The sequence below is a fragment of the Medicago sativa genome, chromosome 8 (genome assembly GCF_051527215.1).
Source record: "Medicago sativa cultivar Bolivia chromosome 8, Bolivia_mono, whole genome shotgun sequence".
Classification (NCBI taxonomy): domain Eukaryota; kingdom Viridiplantae; phylum Streptophyta; class Magnoliopsida; order Fabales; family Fabaceae; genus Medicago; species Medicago sativa.
The window spans coordinates 33,421,873-33,435,767 of record NC_140756.1 but is presented as its reverse complement, the minus strand read 5'-3'; the positions used below and the strand labels follow the sequence as shown (position 1 = coordinate 33,435,767).

At 32.1% G+C, this 13,895-nt stretch overlaps 1 protein-coding gene and 1 pseudogene across 4 annotated transcripts in view; both read left to right on the top strand.

Moving 5' to 3' along the window:
* Window positions 1-768: 768 nt before the first annotated feature.
* Window positions 769-1,702, top strand: LOC146898603 (agamous-like MADS-box protein AGL62 pseudogene; annotated as a pseudogene).
* Window positions 1,703-8,195: 6,493 nt separating this feature from the next.
* The window catches only part of LOC146898597 (disease resistance protein RGA2-like), a 40,843-nt gene continuing 35,143 nt past the window's right edge, over window positions 8,196-13,895 (top strand). Inside the window, exons 1-4 of one of the 4 annotated variants that reach the window (XR_015021143.1) lie at window positions 8,196-8,399; window positions 9,975-10,032; window positions 10,380-10,648; window positions 10,732-10,799. The gene's annotated coding sequence lies outside the window, so the exon portion shown is untranslated. Of the gene's footprint in view, window positions 8,400-9,974; window positions 10,049-10,379; window positions 10,649-10,731; window positions 10,800-13,895 lie in introns of those variants that run through there. The other 3 variants (XM_085731565.1, XM_085731566.1, XR_015021144.1) reach the window with 3 other exon arrangements.

Genomic DNA, 13,895 nt, shown 5'->3' with positions numbered 1-13,895 from the left:
TTGTCCTTTTGTCGATCGAATCTCATGCGATATCAATAATAATTTTTCCATTTTAAAAAATATAACAAAAATAATAATAATCACGATTCATATGTTACAGTTGGCCGATGATTTGATATTAAAAATTAAATGATTTGAATTCATTTTTTAGAAAATTCATAATAACTATATACTATTTTCCATCTCGCGAAACATTTTTATTTTATAAACTTAAATAATAATTTTAAATGTTTGATAATTCGTATTTATCGCATCACTTAGTATATTTCCTTTTTTTATTTTTACGTCAAGTAAAAAAAGACAGACTACAATGGATACTTCAACTTTGTAGAACATTACCATTCTTAACATTGTACTAGACTTTCTTTTTAATTTTAAAATATATAAAATAGTATGAACATAATTATTTCAGATTCTTGGAATTATCCAGGTACAATTTATCTAACAATTGCTAAATAAGAAAAAATATATATAACGGGAAAAAGAACAATTTTTTTTAACAATGAATTATCTTCCATATAAGCCTGTAAAAAGAGATATGATGATAATCTCTCAATCTAGTAAATATTTTATTGTAATGAAAAGTCACAACTTTCGAAAAAGAACCGCGTCTTGAAAATATATTCACAAAATTTGAGCGGAAATATACTCACAAAATTTATCTATAAAATAATTCCTTCACGTCCAATTCCAATGTACCATTTCTTAGTCTAAATTTACAAACACACTCACCCAGCCTTTTCTTTTCTCTCTTTTTGTGATTCAACCATGTCGAGTGGAAGGAAAAGCCGAGGTCGCCAAAAGATTGAGATGAAAAAAATGAGCAACGAGAGCAACTTGCAAGTGACTTTCTCGAAGCGCCGTAGTGGGCTCTTCAAGAAAGCCAGTGAGCTTTGCACTCTCAGTGGTGCAGATGTTGCTCTCATTGTTTTCTCACCTGGGGAGAAGGTATTTTCATTTGGCCAACCCAATGTTGATACAGTCATAGAGCGTTATCTCTCTCGAGTCCCATCCCAAAACAATGGTACCATGCAATTCATTGAGGCTCACCGTAGCGCCAACGTGCGCGAGCTCAATACTCAGCTGACTCAGATCAACCAGCTACTGGACATGGAGAAGAAACGTGCTGAAGAGCTGAACCACTTACGCAAGGCGACCGAGGCTCAATTTTGGTGGGTTGGTCCCGTTGATGGGATGAATAGGGCCCAACTTGAATTTTTCAAAAAGGCTTTGGAGGAGACTAAGAAACTGGTTGCACATCATGCTGATAGGCTTGTTATCCAGGGTGCTCCTACTCAAACCATTCCATTTTTTGTTGGAAATGGTTCATCCTCTAACATGCCTCTCCATCATCAACCAAATCCTCCGCAAACTCAAATGTTTCCAGCACAATTTTTTCAGAACCCTATGTTGCAATCTCATTTGTTTAGTTTCAACAATATGGGGGGAGGAGGTGGATATGGACCCTCCGGATTCTTTTGATCCGAGCCCTTAGATCCACCTTAAGATGTCCGTGTTAATTATGTTTGTGTTTTTATGTTTCATGTTGTTTTAAATTAATTTCAAGCACACATGCTTAACCTAGTTTCATGTATGTGACTTGGTTAGGACCAAGCCTTAGTGTTGTTGGGTCTTTCATTGTATTTGTTATCTAGTTGGAAGTTGAAATTGTACTTGTGTTGTATTCTTTATTATTTGAATAAAGGGCATCTTATTTATCTATATTTCCGTATTGCTTCAAAATTTTATTTAATGTTTTTAAGTCCAATATGAATTTGTTTCATTCCCTCGTCATTTTTTAATCATCAATTGGTAGTTTCAAAATCATGATCAAGTGTAAAAAAAGGTGGGTCAGAGGATAACAATTAGTATCTGTGCTAAAATCAATTAAAAGTTATGGGATAATTTACATATTTTTTGGTTTTTCACAATTTATTTCAATTGAAGATAATCCTATTCAAGGTTTGTTAGACACAAATGTGGATACATCTTTTTGCTGCCACGATGTGCTAATTTAATTTCTTCCATTAGACCAAACTTCTCGTTGGTAGTTTTAGCATTATGATGATGCATGTGATTAAAAAATATAAATCACTTTTAAAGGCTTCACTATATGCAAGCTTTATTGTAAATTCTCATTGAGGCTGGTGGTTATTTTTGTGATTTTCTATGAGGTGCGTCTCCGTTAATCTAGAAAAACTTTAACATACACATGTACCATTTAGTTAATTAGATTAAATGTTTGAGATTTATGCTTAAACTAGTCAAAATTTTATTAAATGATTTGCATTGAAGAGGATAATATCGTAATTTTAAATTTATTTTCTTTTCCATCCGATACGTCTCTTCAAAAGAACGACTAAAATTTGTCGAAAATGGTATGAATTTTTCGGTGTATGATTGAATGGACAAGAGTTGTGTGTGTATATATGTATTTAATTTTTTGTATAAAAAGAGTTGTGTTTATTGGAAGATGAATTACTCATAGAAGAGTTGTGTTTTTTATATATCAAATTTTTAAGTTTGATATATAATCTATGTTTTAGTCACTCCATTATTTTTCAGGTTTGAGTTCTAATAATTGTGTGAGTTTTTATGTTTTTTTTTTTTTTTTTAGTTTTGCATCTTTGTTTGTGTTCTATTGTTATCTTTAATTTGTTTCAAGTTTGTACTTTAAGTGTTTGATGGAATATTTGATAGTGACTCATTTTGTTGATACTTTAATTCGAGTAAGGAGTGTATTGTGGTTTTCACCAAATTCAATATTCTTTTGATCTTATTAAAGACTTATCAACATGTGGTTGAATTGGTCATTCAAAGACCAGGTATAATCGAAATGAGCGAACACCATCAACAATTTTTTTTTCTTCGAGGATTGATGCAATTAAATTTGTGGATCTTTCATTATTCTTTACCACTGGTCATATATGTGGAAGAATTTAGTTATGGATAGCAAACAATTCAACTACATGACAGGCATCATAAGTTCATCAACCCTTTTAAGAAGCTTGCTCTGAGAAAGTGACTTGTTTGTTGGATTCTTTGTCCTTATCTTCTCTGAGAAAGTGACTTGTTTGTTGGATTCTTTGTCAAGCTTCTTGATCTCAATCTTCTTCCCCTCTATGGTTTTCTTTATTGAGTTGTTTAATTTGAACATCCATATATGTGATAACTTTTGTGACAACCAAAATTTTATAAAGGAAATGAGATATTAACACGAAAACCAAAACAATAGAGAGAGAAAGTAAAAAGATAATGTGAATATGAGCAGCGGCGGAGGCTTATATGGGCTGAGGTGGGCCACGACCCACCCCCAAGAAAAAAACAAAAATTTTCCTATAGGGAAATTACAAAAATACCCTCAGATTATATTATTATTTCCAAGTGGCCCACCCAACATTCCCTGCCTTTTCCCCTTCCTCTGTTACGTTAGACACAACTTTTCCCTCTTTGAAAATGCGACCTAACTATACAAACCCATAACCTTCAACCCAAATCAAAGTGTCACCGTCGATTGTCGTCGATTTTCGACCGCGCGAGAGATCTTTTTCAGCAATGAAGATTATCAAGACTAGGTTGAGAAACAAGATGGGAAGTGGGTTTCTAAATGATAGCATGACAGTTTATATCGAAAGGGAAATTAGTGCAAGTATTAGCTCTGAGTTAATTATTGATGATTTCAAGTTAGTTGGATCGCATAACGACTTATTTTAATTTTCTAACGTATGTAGTTTACTTTTTTGATGAAACTTTGTGCATAGCGTTTATTGCAACCGAAAAATTTATGTTTATATATTATAGTATATTTTGTTGGCCCACCCTCGATATTTTTTCTAGCTCCGCCACTGAATATAAGAGAGAAAATTGTCACAGAATTGTCAAAAATGGTTGTTCAAATATCATTTCTCTTCTTTATTTGGTTATCCATATTCATGGTGAAATTGCACTCTAATTTTTTTAATAAGAAATAACTTGAAAAGAATTTATTTATAGGCGAAGGACCGTGTTGGTCTAATCGTACCATCAAATTAGATCCTATAATTTCTGCCTAATCTAAGTATTAAATCTTAAATATTGCCTGAATGTTTAGATTCCATTTTTATTAAAATAGTTTTTATTTTTAATGGGTCATGTTAACCAGTGCCTCCAGGGCACTGGTTAAGAAAGCCAAAAGAAGAAATTGCAAGTCAAAAAAGACACTTTTTAAATTTTTAATGCATTGATTACACAACTTTCAATACAAAAATTACTATATTTGTTCCCTTAACCAGTGTCCCGGAGGCATTGGTTAACATTTCCCATTTTTAATAAATCATGATTTCTAAGATCCTACAATTTCGCCTCGAAAAGAAAAAAAGATCATTATAACTTTTCACTATCAAGATTCTAAATCAAAATAGTATATCGAAGGAATATATATTTTATTGTGTTCTAAATATTTTTTTTTTGAGGGAATATTGTTTTTTATATATTCCATATAGCTCGAAATGCAAGAGGTAGATCAATAAAAAATTTATTTTTAGTTTTATCTTTTACTATTTCTCTCTAATTTTTACTATTTCTCTCTACTATTTCTCTCTACTTGAACCCTATTAAATTGAATCGAGTTGAGATTTCTAAAAAACAATTCAAATCATATTAAAATTTTATTTTTGAATATGATAATTTTTTCCCTCAAAACGGTTTCAAGCTACATTACGAACTACCCTACCTAAAACAATTTTACAAGCAATTTTGATAACCACCTTAATATTTGCATAAAAAATCGCTTTAGAATTAATTCATAGCCAGGAAAGCAACACATTTTTTGTATGTGAAAAACAATTTCCAAACCAGTCTTACTAAGATATTAAATTAAATATATAATAATATTAGAATATCCTCCACCCAATTCTAAATTTAAGAGACAATTGATTCATTAAGATTGATCTATTTGATCCAAATTTTGGACCAAATAAATCAATTTTTATTGATCTACCTCTTGCATTTCGAACTATATGGAATATATAAAAAACAATATTCCCTCAAAAAAAAAAATATAGAACACAATAAAATATATATTCCTTCGATATATATATATATATATATATATATATATATATATATATATATATATATATAATGGAAATTATTCAAAGAATAAATTATAATTTTTACAACACCAAAGTTAACTACATTTTTTAATCGGTACATGTTTCTTTTCTTAAAATGACTTTTTCTTTGTTGGTTGTCTTATAGTTTTTACACACCAAAGTTAACCACATTTTTTAATCGATATATGTTTCATTCTTAAAATGACTTTTTATTGGTTGGTTGACAATTTTTTTTTTGAAGGAGTTGGCAGAGACATTCTTAAAGGAATTTCGAGTAGAATATAAATTAGGTTCAATTACACATCCTTAATCCTCGGAGATAATTTATAAGAAAAAGATCACATTGACATGATTAAAAAAAGATTTACTACAAAAAATGATTAAAAAAAGATCCAAAAAACCATTAAACAAAATGTTGATTGCTGTATACAAAGTGCAGACTGAAAAAACACTGAAAAATAATAAACAAGAACCAACTAGGGTTGGATCTAATCTCGAAAACCATCTATAAACAAACAAAAAAAACTATTTAAAGAAAAATATAATTGATGAAAATTATCCTTCTCACTTTTCAAATTGCTCATGAACTTACCCTAACGAAAGTTAAGTGTGGTTTGACTCTTTTTCGAGTAATTCATATCACTTTTTAAATCAATTTATCCGATCTTAAAAATGTCCAATAACATCTAAACCTTATCATTTTATGGCTTTTATGAAAACGGTTACTACTGCTTCGTGCTTAGACCGTGTGTACGTGTACTTGAGAAAATGACGTGGTGTGGGAATAATAGTAATTGGTACTTATATTGAAAATTTTTTCTGTTTGCCTTACCGAACATTTAATTGGTACTTATAGATATCCATGATGCTGAGCTAATATAAAAAATAAGAGCAATGCTAAGCACAAACTCTCTGTCACACTCTTTTTGACACACTCTCAACTATTGGGCTACATCATGTAATTTTTTCTGCACATCACCTGTTTACCGGTTGTACTTGTACATGTTCACATCAATTTTTATTTTATTTATTTATTTTTACTTGTATGTTTCTAATCATCATCACTTCCATTACAGACTCTTTCAACAGCCCCTTTCCTTCGTCTCCATTCTAAAAAGCTCCTGCGCTGCAAATTTCATTTAATCATGATAACCCCAAATTTCCTTTCTCTTCAAAAATTAAACTTTTAAAGCAGTTGATTTCATTGACCTTAACTTGGTAGTGGTTTTGAATGCATACTGGGTTTATAAATTGAAATCCAGAATTGTTTTCAGTGGTAAATTATTGATAACAAATTTAATTTTTTTTACACTTTCTTAACCCATTTGATTTCGTCCCCACTTCCTCATGAGACGGTGCTAGTTTTAACAAACATTTTTTTTAAAGAAAGGGCAATTCCATTCTAAACTTTGGATTCACCAGGGGATGGGTGTGAACTGTGAGTAACTGTGAGTAAATTCATCTCTTCAAAAACAAACAGTAAATCCACTCCATGGAAGAAGAAGAAAAAAAATAAAAAAATTGTGTCTTTTTTCCATCTATTGCATAAACAGGTAGTAAGAATTGAAGAGAGAGAGAGAGGGGAATCCTTTTGGGCTTCTGCAGATCGTGCATTGTTATGATTTTGTGTAACCGGCAGAACCAGTAACAAGTAAATCATTTTAAAATATTAATGACGTGGACCAATGAGTGGGAGTGTGTCAAAAAGAGTGTGACAGAGAGTTTGTCCTTAGCATTGCTCTAAAAATAATACAGTTAAAACTCTATAAATTAATAATGTCATGATTGGAGAAATTTATTAATTTAGATAGTTATTAATTTATCGATAAATTAATAATTATTAATTTAAAGAGTTTTTAAGTAATTATACTCTACATACCAAACAAAAAGGCAAATTAGTCTATGCCTCTTAGAATTACGTTGCAGCGAACCTTGGGACTAAACGCAGATTAGTAACCATTGTGTTCATATGCATTGGAAATCAATAATGACTTTTAAAGTACAGTAAATGTAAACAAGAGGAACAAATGTGTTCAATGTATTCTTAATATATTTTTTTTTCCAGTTTCTATGAATTATTAATTTATGATTTTCTTGGGACCGAAAATTATAAAGGGATCTTCCGAAAAATTATTATCTTATTATTTTATTGAGTTTTTCAATTTTTTACATTGGCCCAAGTCGGGACCGGACAAATTTATTATTTTAAAGAGTTTATTAATTTACGGAGTATTAATTCAAAGAGTTTCTACTGTAGTTTTTAAGCGGAAATAATAGTTTTTTTTAACAAGAGCGGAAATAATAGTTAGTTAATAGATTAAATTTAATTTGTCATCGTGAGTTTAACTCAGTTGATTGGGACAATGCATAAAATATGCAACGTCTGAGGTTCAAACCCAGGCCACTACCAAAAAAAAAGATTAAATTTAATTTGTACAAAAAGCAAATTAATTAAGGGTTAAATGTGTTTTTGGTCTATAAAATTGGAAACTTTTAAGTTTAGTCCTTACTTAATTTTAATAGTTTTTTTAGTCCCTAAACAAAATACTTATAATTTTAGTCCTTGCTAAAACAAAGTTTATTTAATTATTCTTAAATTCTTGAATTTTAGAACGATTTTTTTTGAGACAAGTTTAGAACAATATGAAAGATTCATTTACTAAAATTTAGAATTTTTCTACGTGAAACAAATTTAATATGAATTTTTTTAAAACGACAAAAGTTAAAGATAAACGTAACAAAATCTGGATGTAGAAATTAAATTTTGCGATAATGTTTTACTGCGGAACTTTTAGTAACGTTCTTAGCACGTATGCAAAAAATTGTTCAAAACCTTAAGAGTTTAAGCATAAATTAAACAAATCGATCGAGTCATGAGGGTTCTAACCGGTTCAACTGCATAATCAATTCAATAAACAGACCAAATCGGTCATCCCACCGGTTCACAGTCTGATCAGTTCGACCAAGCAGTCCGGTCCAGTTATTAAAACACATGTTCATACAACATCCGTTACTTGAGAATGAGATATCAAACACCTCTCATCAAAACAGTGCACAAGCTAGAACAGTGTACACATCAACGGTTGGAAATAGATCCTTCAACTCATCAATGCAACCCCTTGTTCTTCGAGTTCCATGTTTTTCTTCTTGAAACCAATCTTCAATTCACACAAATTGTATCGAAAGTTTGTATCTTGATCAACTGGGTCACTTCCAATACCTTCAGATTTTGGGTCTATGGAGGCTTATAAAAGATGGGTCAGACAGAACAAAGACTATGTGCACTCCTTGGAGTCTTTGGCCAATGTAAGTTTATGTTTTCATTGATAATTTGATAATATTATTTTGTTTAATTCAATTTAATCATTTTGTTGTTTAAGATTTACAAAGTCATGCTTTTGTGTTACAATTGTATATAGAACACCGACACGGACACCAGACATGACCACTGACACTCAGACACAATCACTGATACCACTGATACGTAGACATTGATAATAATTAATAATTTAAGATAGCAGGAATGAATAAATGTATTTAATGTTTTGTTGGTGTACCTTAATCCTGAAGTGTTGATGCTACATAGGTAGTTATTACTTGTTGCAATATATCTATAACTGCGGAAGGGTAACACAAGAGTTTGAGGAAAATGTGATTCTGTTATGAATTTTGTTGTTTGATAGTTTGGCTATTGTTGCATTAAGTGCTATCTTATGGTGGTTTTTGTGTTGATAATCATGATTTCGTTATTTTTTTCATAAATCTAACAACTTGGCGCTTTTTGTAAATTGAATATCAACTGAAAATGGAATCTTAACAAATTTAATAACTACATTTCTGTGATTGTGATTGGGATTGCTTGTTTAAAAAGGTCTCTATGTATGGAGGACATTGTTGAAAGATTGTTGTATATGAGCATTTGTACACAACTTTTCGTTTTATATGGACACACGACTCTTGATACGACACTGACACTAGATACAAATTATAATTTTAAGAAATAGAAGTGACTTGAATTGAATATATAAGTTGGTGTAATATGCAACTTCAATATGAAGTATCGGTGCCTCGTAGCTAGTAATTGTTGCAATAATCAGAGGAAAGTGAGGATTCTGCTGTGAATTTTGTGGTTTGATAGTTTTTGATTATTGTTACATTAAGTGGTATCTTATTATGGTCTTTTGCTGATAACCACGATTCCGCCATTTCCTTCATGAAGTCTAACAATTTCGCTTTTTGTAATTTTAGTATCAACTGAAAATGGAAGCTTAAAACAAATAAACAACTAGTTTTCAGTAATTGTTATTGTTTGTTTAACAAGTCTGTGGTATGTCATGGAGGACATTGTTAAATAACTGTTGTATATGAGCATTTGTACACCACTTTTCATCTTATATAGACACACCACACCTGATACGGATACTGATTTTAAGAAAATAGAAGGAACTTGAATATATCATGTTGGTATCAGATGCAACTTCAATATGAAGTGTTGGTGCGTCATAGCTAGTCATTACTTGTTGCAATTTCAATAACTGCACAAGAGTAACCCAAAAATGAAAAATCAGAGGAAAATTGTGATTCTACATGAATTTTGTTGTTTGATAGTTGTAGCTATTGTTGCATTAAGTGCTATCTTATGCTGTACTTTTTTGTTGGTAATCAAGATTTCTCCATTTCCTTTATAGAGTCTAACAATTTGGCGTTTTGTAACTTGAATATCAACTGAAAATGGAATTTTAAAACAAATTAAACAACTAGTTTTCCGTGATTGTGATTGTGATTGACATTGTCTGTTTAAACAATCTATGAAGGACATTGTTGTATGTTAGCATTTGCAGACCACTTGTTATCTTATTTGTTGATTGAAAATGTGGACAGGGATTGACGTGGCTTCTTCCGGAACGGTTTTCTGAATCAGAGATTGGACCAGAAGCAGGTTTTGTGAATTTTTGGTAAATTTTGGCTACTTCTTTTGAGTTACAAAATTAGTGTAACTTATAAGACTCTATCTCACTTTAAGTAATTCAAGTGGCAAATGACTCAAGTTTTACAATTAGTTGTAATAGATATATTTCAGTTTCAGTTCGTCACAAAATGGGAAGAAAAATAATAGAAGACTGTGCTTTCGCAAAATAAAAGCTTCTATCAGCAATTATATGCTGATCATCAAAATGTTAATTAGGAAAAACAAAAGGTTTTACAATATCAGTACATAGAAATGAATCTCTAATTACAGTGCATGTGAAATTCCATTAATACTCGTTTTCCACTACGTTGTTACAGCTCCAAGGGCAGTGAAACCTACACTTTCCACCATATTGTCGAAAAAGGGTCTTCGTGGAGCTTTGTTTTTGGTTGGAGAAATTCTATTTATCACTAGACCACTTATTTATGTTTTATTTATTCGAAAATACGGTATTTGATCATGGACCCCTTGGTTCCTTTCACTGGCTATTGATAGTGTATCAAGTGGTATTCTCTCACTTGTTACAATGACAGTAGCGGGTGAAAATCAGAAAATGAAACATCTTTCTGCCCCAGAAAAGGATGAGGTTTGTGTTTCTTTAGGCTTAGAGCCATGCTACATACAATTCTCTCGTCTTAAAGAGCTAATGCTGAAATAGTTTTGCTTCAGGTAAAACTAAGGAAGCTGTTATTTGTACTTTACCTAATGAGAGATCCATTTTTCAGCAAATATACTAGGTACCAATTGTTTTATCTTGGTTTTCGGGGGTCAAACATTGATTAAGTTTGAACCTTTTAAACCGGTGATATCTTATTTTTTCTTGGGAAGGGAAAAAGTAAGCAAAACCCTTGAGAATCGAGGTCCGGGAGTTGTTTTCGCTACGGGAAGGTGTTAGGCACCCATAACGACTATAATATCCTATAGGAACCGTCTTTAATTTCTACGCGCGCGCTTTATTTTTAAATGCTATTTGAAAATATTATTTACACCTAAAAGTTACTAAATGAAGAATTGGAGGGAGAAGAATGTGTTTGAATTTTTATTTTAGTTGAATTGAAGGAATTTTGTTCCTTGCCTACGTACCCGTTTAAGGGATCAAATCCACCGTAGTTCTCTTCCAAAAATATGTTTGTTTTTGTTGGTTGATTTTAAGTTTGAAAATTGGAATTTGAAGAACAGGCCTCAAGGGCATGAGATTATGAAATTGTGAGGTTGAATTAGTAATTTGCAAAATATGGTCTAAGTATGATTATTTCCATTGAATTTTTGATTAAGAAAACAAAAGGGAAAATACAATGGGATTTTGATCCCAAGGTTTATTTTGAAAATGGTTTGGGTGATGTTATTCACATTTTTTTTGAAATTGATTTTTCTAAGTGTAAAGCCTAAACATACATCTAAACATACAATCCTAAACATACATCTAAACATGCATATTCTAACTATATAGTGATGTGTGTGCATGTGTCGGTGCTAGTGTCGGTGCACATCATTAGAGTCCATTGTCCTTTACATCATTGACCTAGCTACATTCTATGGCCTCTTTGCCAAGAAATTAAAATGACATGAAGTAAAATATTACAAAATTCCTAAGTATTACATTCTAATTTTTGCATGAACCTTAAAGTATAAGAAGTAAGATGAATATGGGATGAAGTAGGAATGCTTATGAGATATGTGAAACATGAAATGAAATGGTTAGTAACACACGGTGTAATATGGTGAAAAAATGTAAGCAAGTAAACATCACAAAAACTTCAAAATACATCAAAACAAAGGTAAAATATACCTAAAATTTGACCACAAAAGCAAAGCCAACACATAACTCCTAACCCTCATATTTCAATCAATTTTAGAGGTTCCATTTCAACTTTAACCATGAGGATTAGAGAGAAGCATTAAACTAAGCAATTATGAAGCATTTTTAGGCCTATTTTGCACTTTAATTCCACATAGAGTCATTTACATAACTTGTAACACAAGTAAGTCACAAATCAGCACATCCAACAGTAGAATAACCACAATTTCAAGAGTATATGTATCATGGAATCACACATCAAGTAGCATTATCATATGTCAAAGTATTGGAATCAAGAACATAGTAAAAACTCACAAAAAATCTAACCAAACAAGTGAAAATACTAATGAGAAACACCATATATATATTTAACAGCCTCTAACATGCAAAAATAACACAAGGAACAAGCCTCAAGCATCAACAACAATCACAAGAACTTTCACACCATTTTTGGAAGTTTTATCAAGATTTTAACAAAATTAAAAGTGTTAAACTAATCAAGAAATCAACATTTTCACCAATATTTTCCAGCCAATATTAACAGGTAAAAATCACCAAGAATCAATAAAAATATCAAGAGAAGCATCAAGAATTTTTGGGGAACTTTTTGAAGGTTTTTGGTAAAAAAACGTGGTGTAAACAGCACTGAGCAGTGTTAAAATAGCAAGAAAGTTACAAAACAATGACTCAAGCAGACAGATCAAACCCAGGCCCATATCCAGTTGAAATGCGGGTTAACAGGAGGCCTAGGGATCGTTGGATTGATCCGCCTGGATCAGATCCAAGATCCAAAGACCAAAACATGCGCAGGTACACCTTAAGAGGACGCACGCGCGCGCGTGGAAGCACAAGCATGATATATAACCAAAAACCTTTCACAAACCCTCATTCTTCTCTCCCCTTTCTCTCTCTAACATGTAAAGAAGAGAGAGAAGCTCTGCAAGAAGACCTTGTCTTCTCCGACGAGTTCAAGAACGCCGGCGTGGTGGCTGCCGGCCCAACAGGGCGGTGCCGCCGCGCCGGAACCCTTAAACTTCTCTTTTTTTAAAAAAATTTCACTGAGCTTCTCCTCTCTTCCTTCTCTACCCGAATTTAGGATCAATTTTCGCAAAAACGTTCGATATGATGCTAGATCTAGGAAAATAGGGTTCGAAAATTTTGAATCCAAAGACAAATTGAATAACAACAACAACGACAGAGGCAAGGACCTTACCTCTTCTCTGATTGTGATCCTGATTCGGTTCTGAACAATTTCAACTTCGATCTTTTCGTCCTCTTGCCGTTAATCCACGAACGGAGATGACGTTGAATCCTTTTGCTAGCTTGCTTCGTTATTCCTAGTTTCGCAACTGCTTCGATTTGATTTCCTTTGACCTCTTCCTCTTCTCTGATTGTGATTCTTATTCGGTGATGATTGAGACCGTTGTGGATTCTGATGTGAATTCAGGTCGAATTGGTTAACAACGATGATGATTATGTGTTGATGATTTTGGTGATGATGATTATGTGTTGATGATTTTGATTCTGGAAAAGTTTGTTAGGGTTTGTTCTTGGTGTTCTTGATGAACATTCATCAAGTTCATCAAGAATTTGGTACTTTGATCTGAAAATGTGGAGAGAGAGAGAGAGAAAGGAATCTGTTTGTGATGACTGTGCAGAAAGTGATTGGTGACCTTGACCTTTGACCATTGAGTCAGCTTTTATAGCTGATGACTGTAATGCCTGGACCAATGACAAACTGCCATGTGGCGTAACTAACTCTTGGACAAATAAAAACCTGACACGTGTACATGGACAAAGACTTGGACAAAAATGGACTAAAGTGCAAATTTTAGGAATTTAGGACTAAAAAAATAAAATAAAATGAATTAAAATTGGTAATTGGAAAACAACGTAAAGCGAAACGATTAAAAATGACAAAACGGACTAAAACGAACCAATGGCCTAAATGAGGTACTTTAAAGTAACCTCTCTCTGCCGAAATTTCGTGTGAAATGACCAAAATGCCCCTGGGGCTAAAATGACTAAAAAAGAC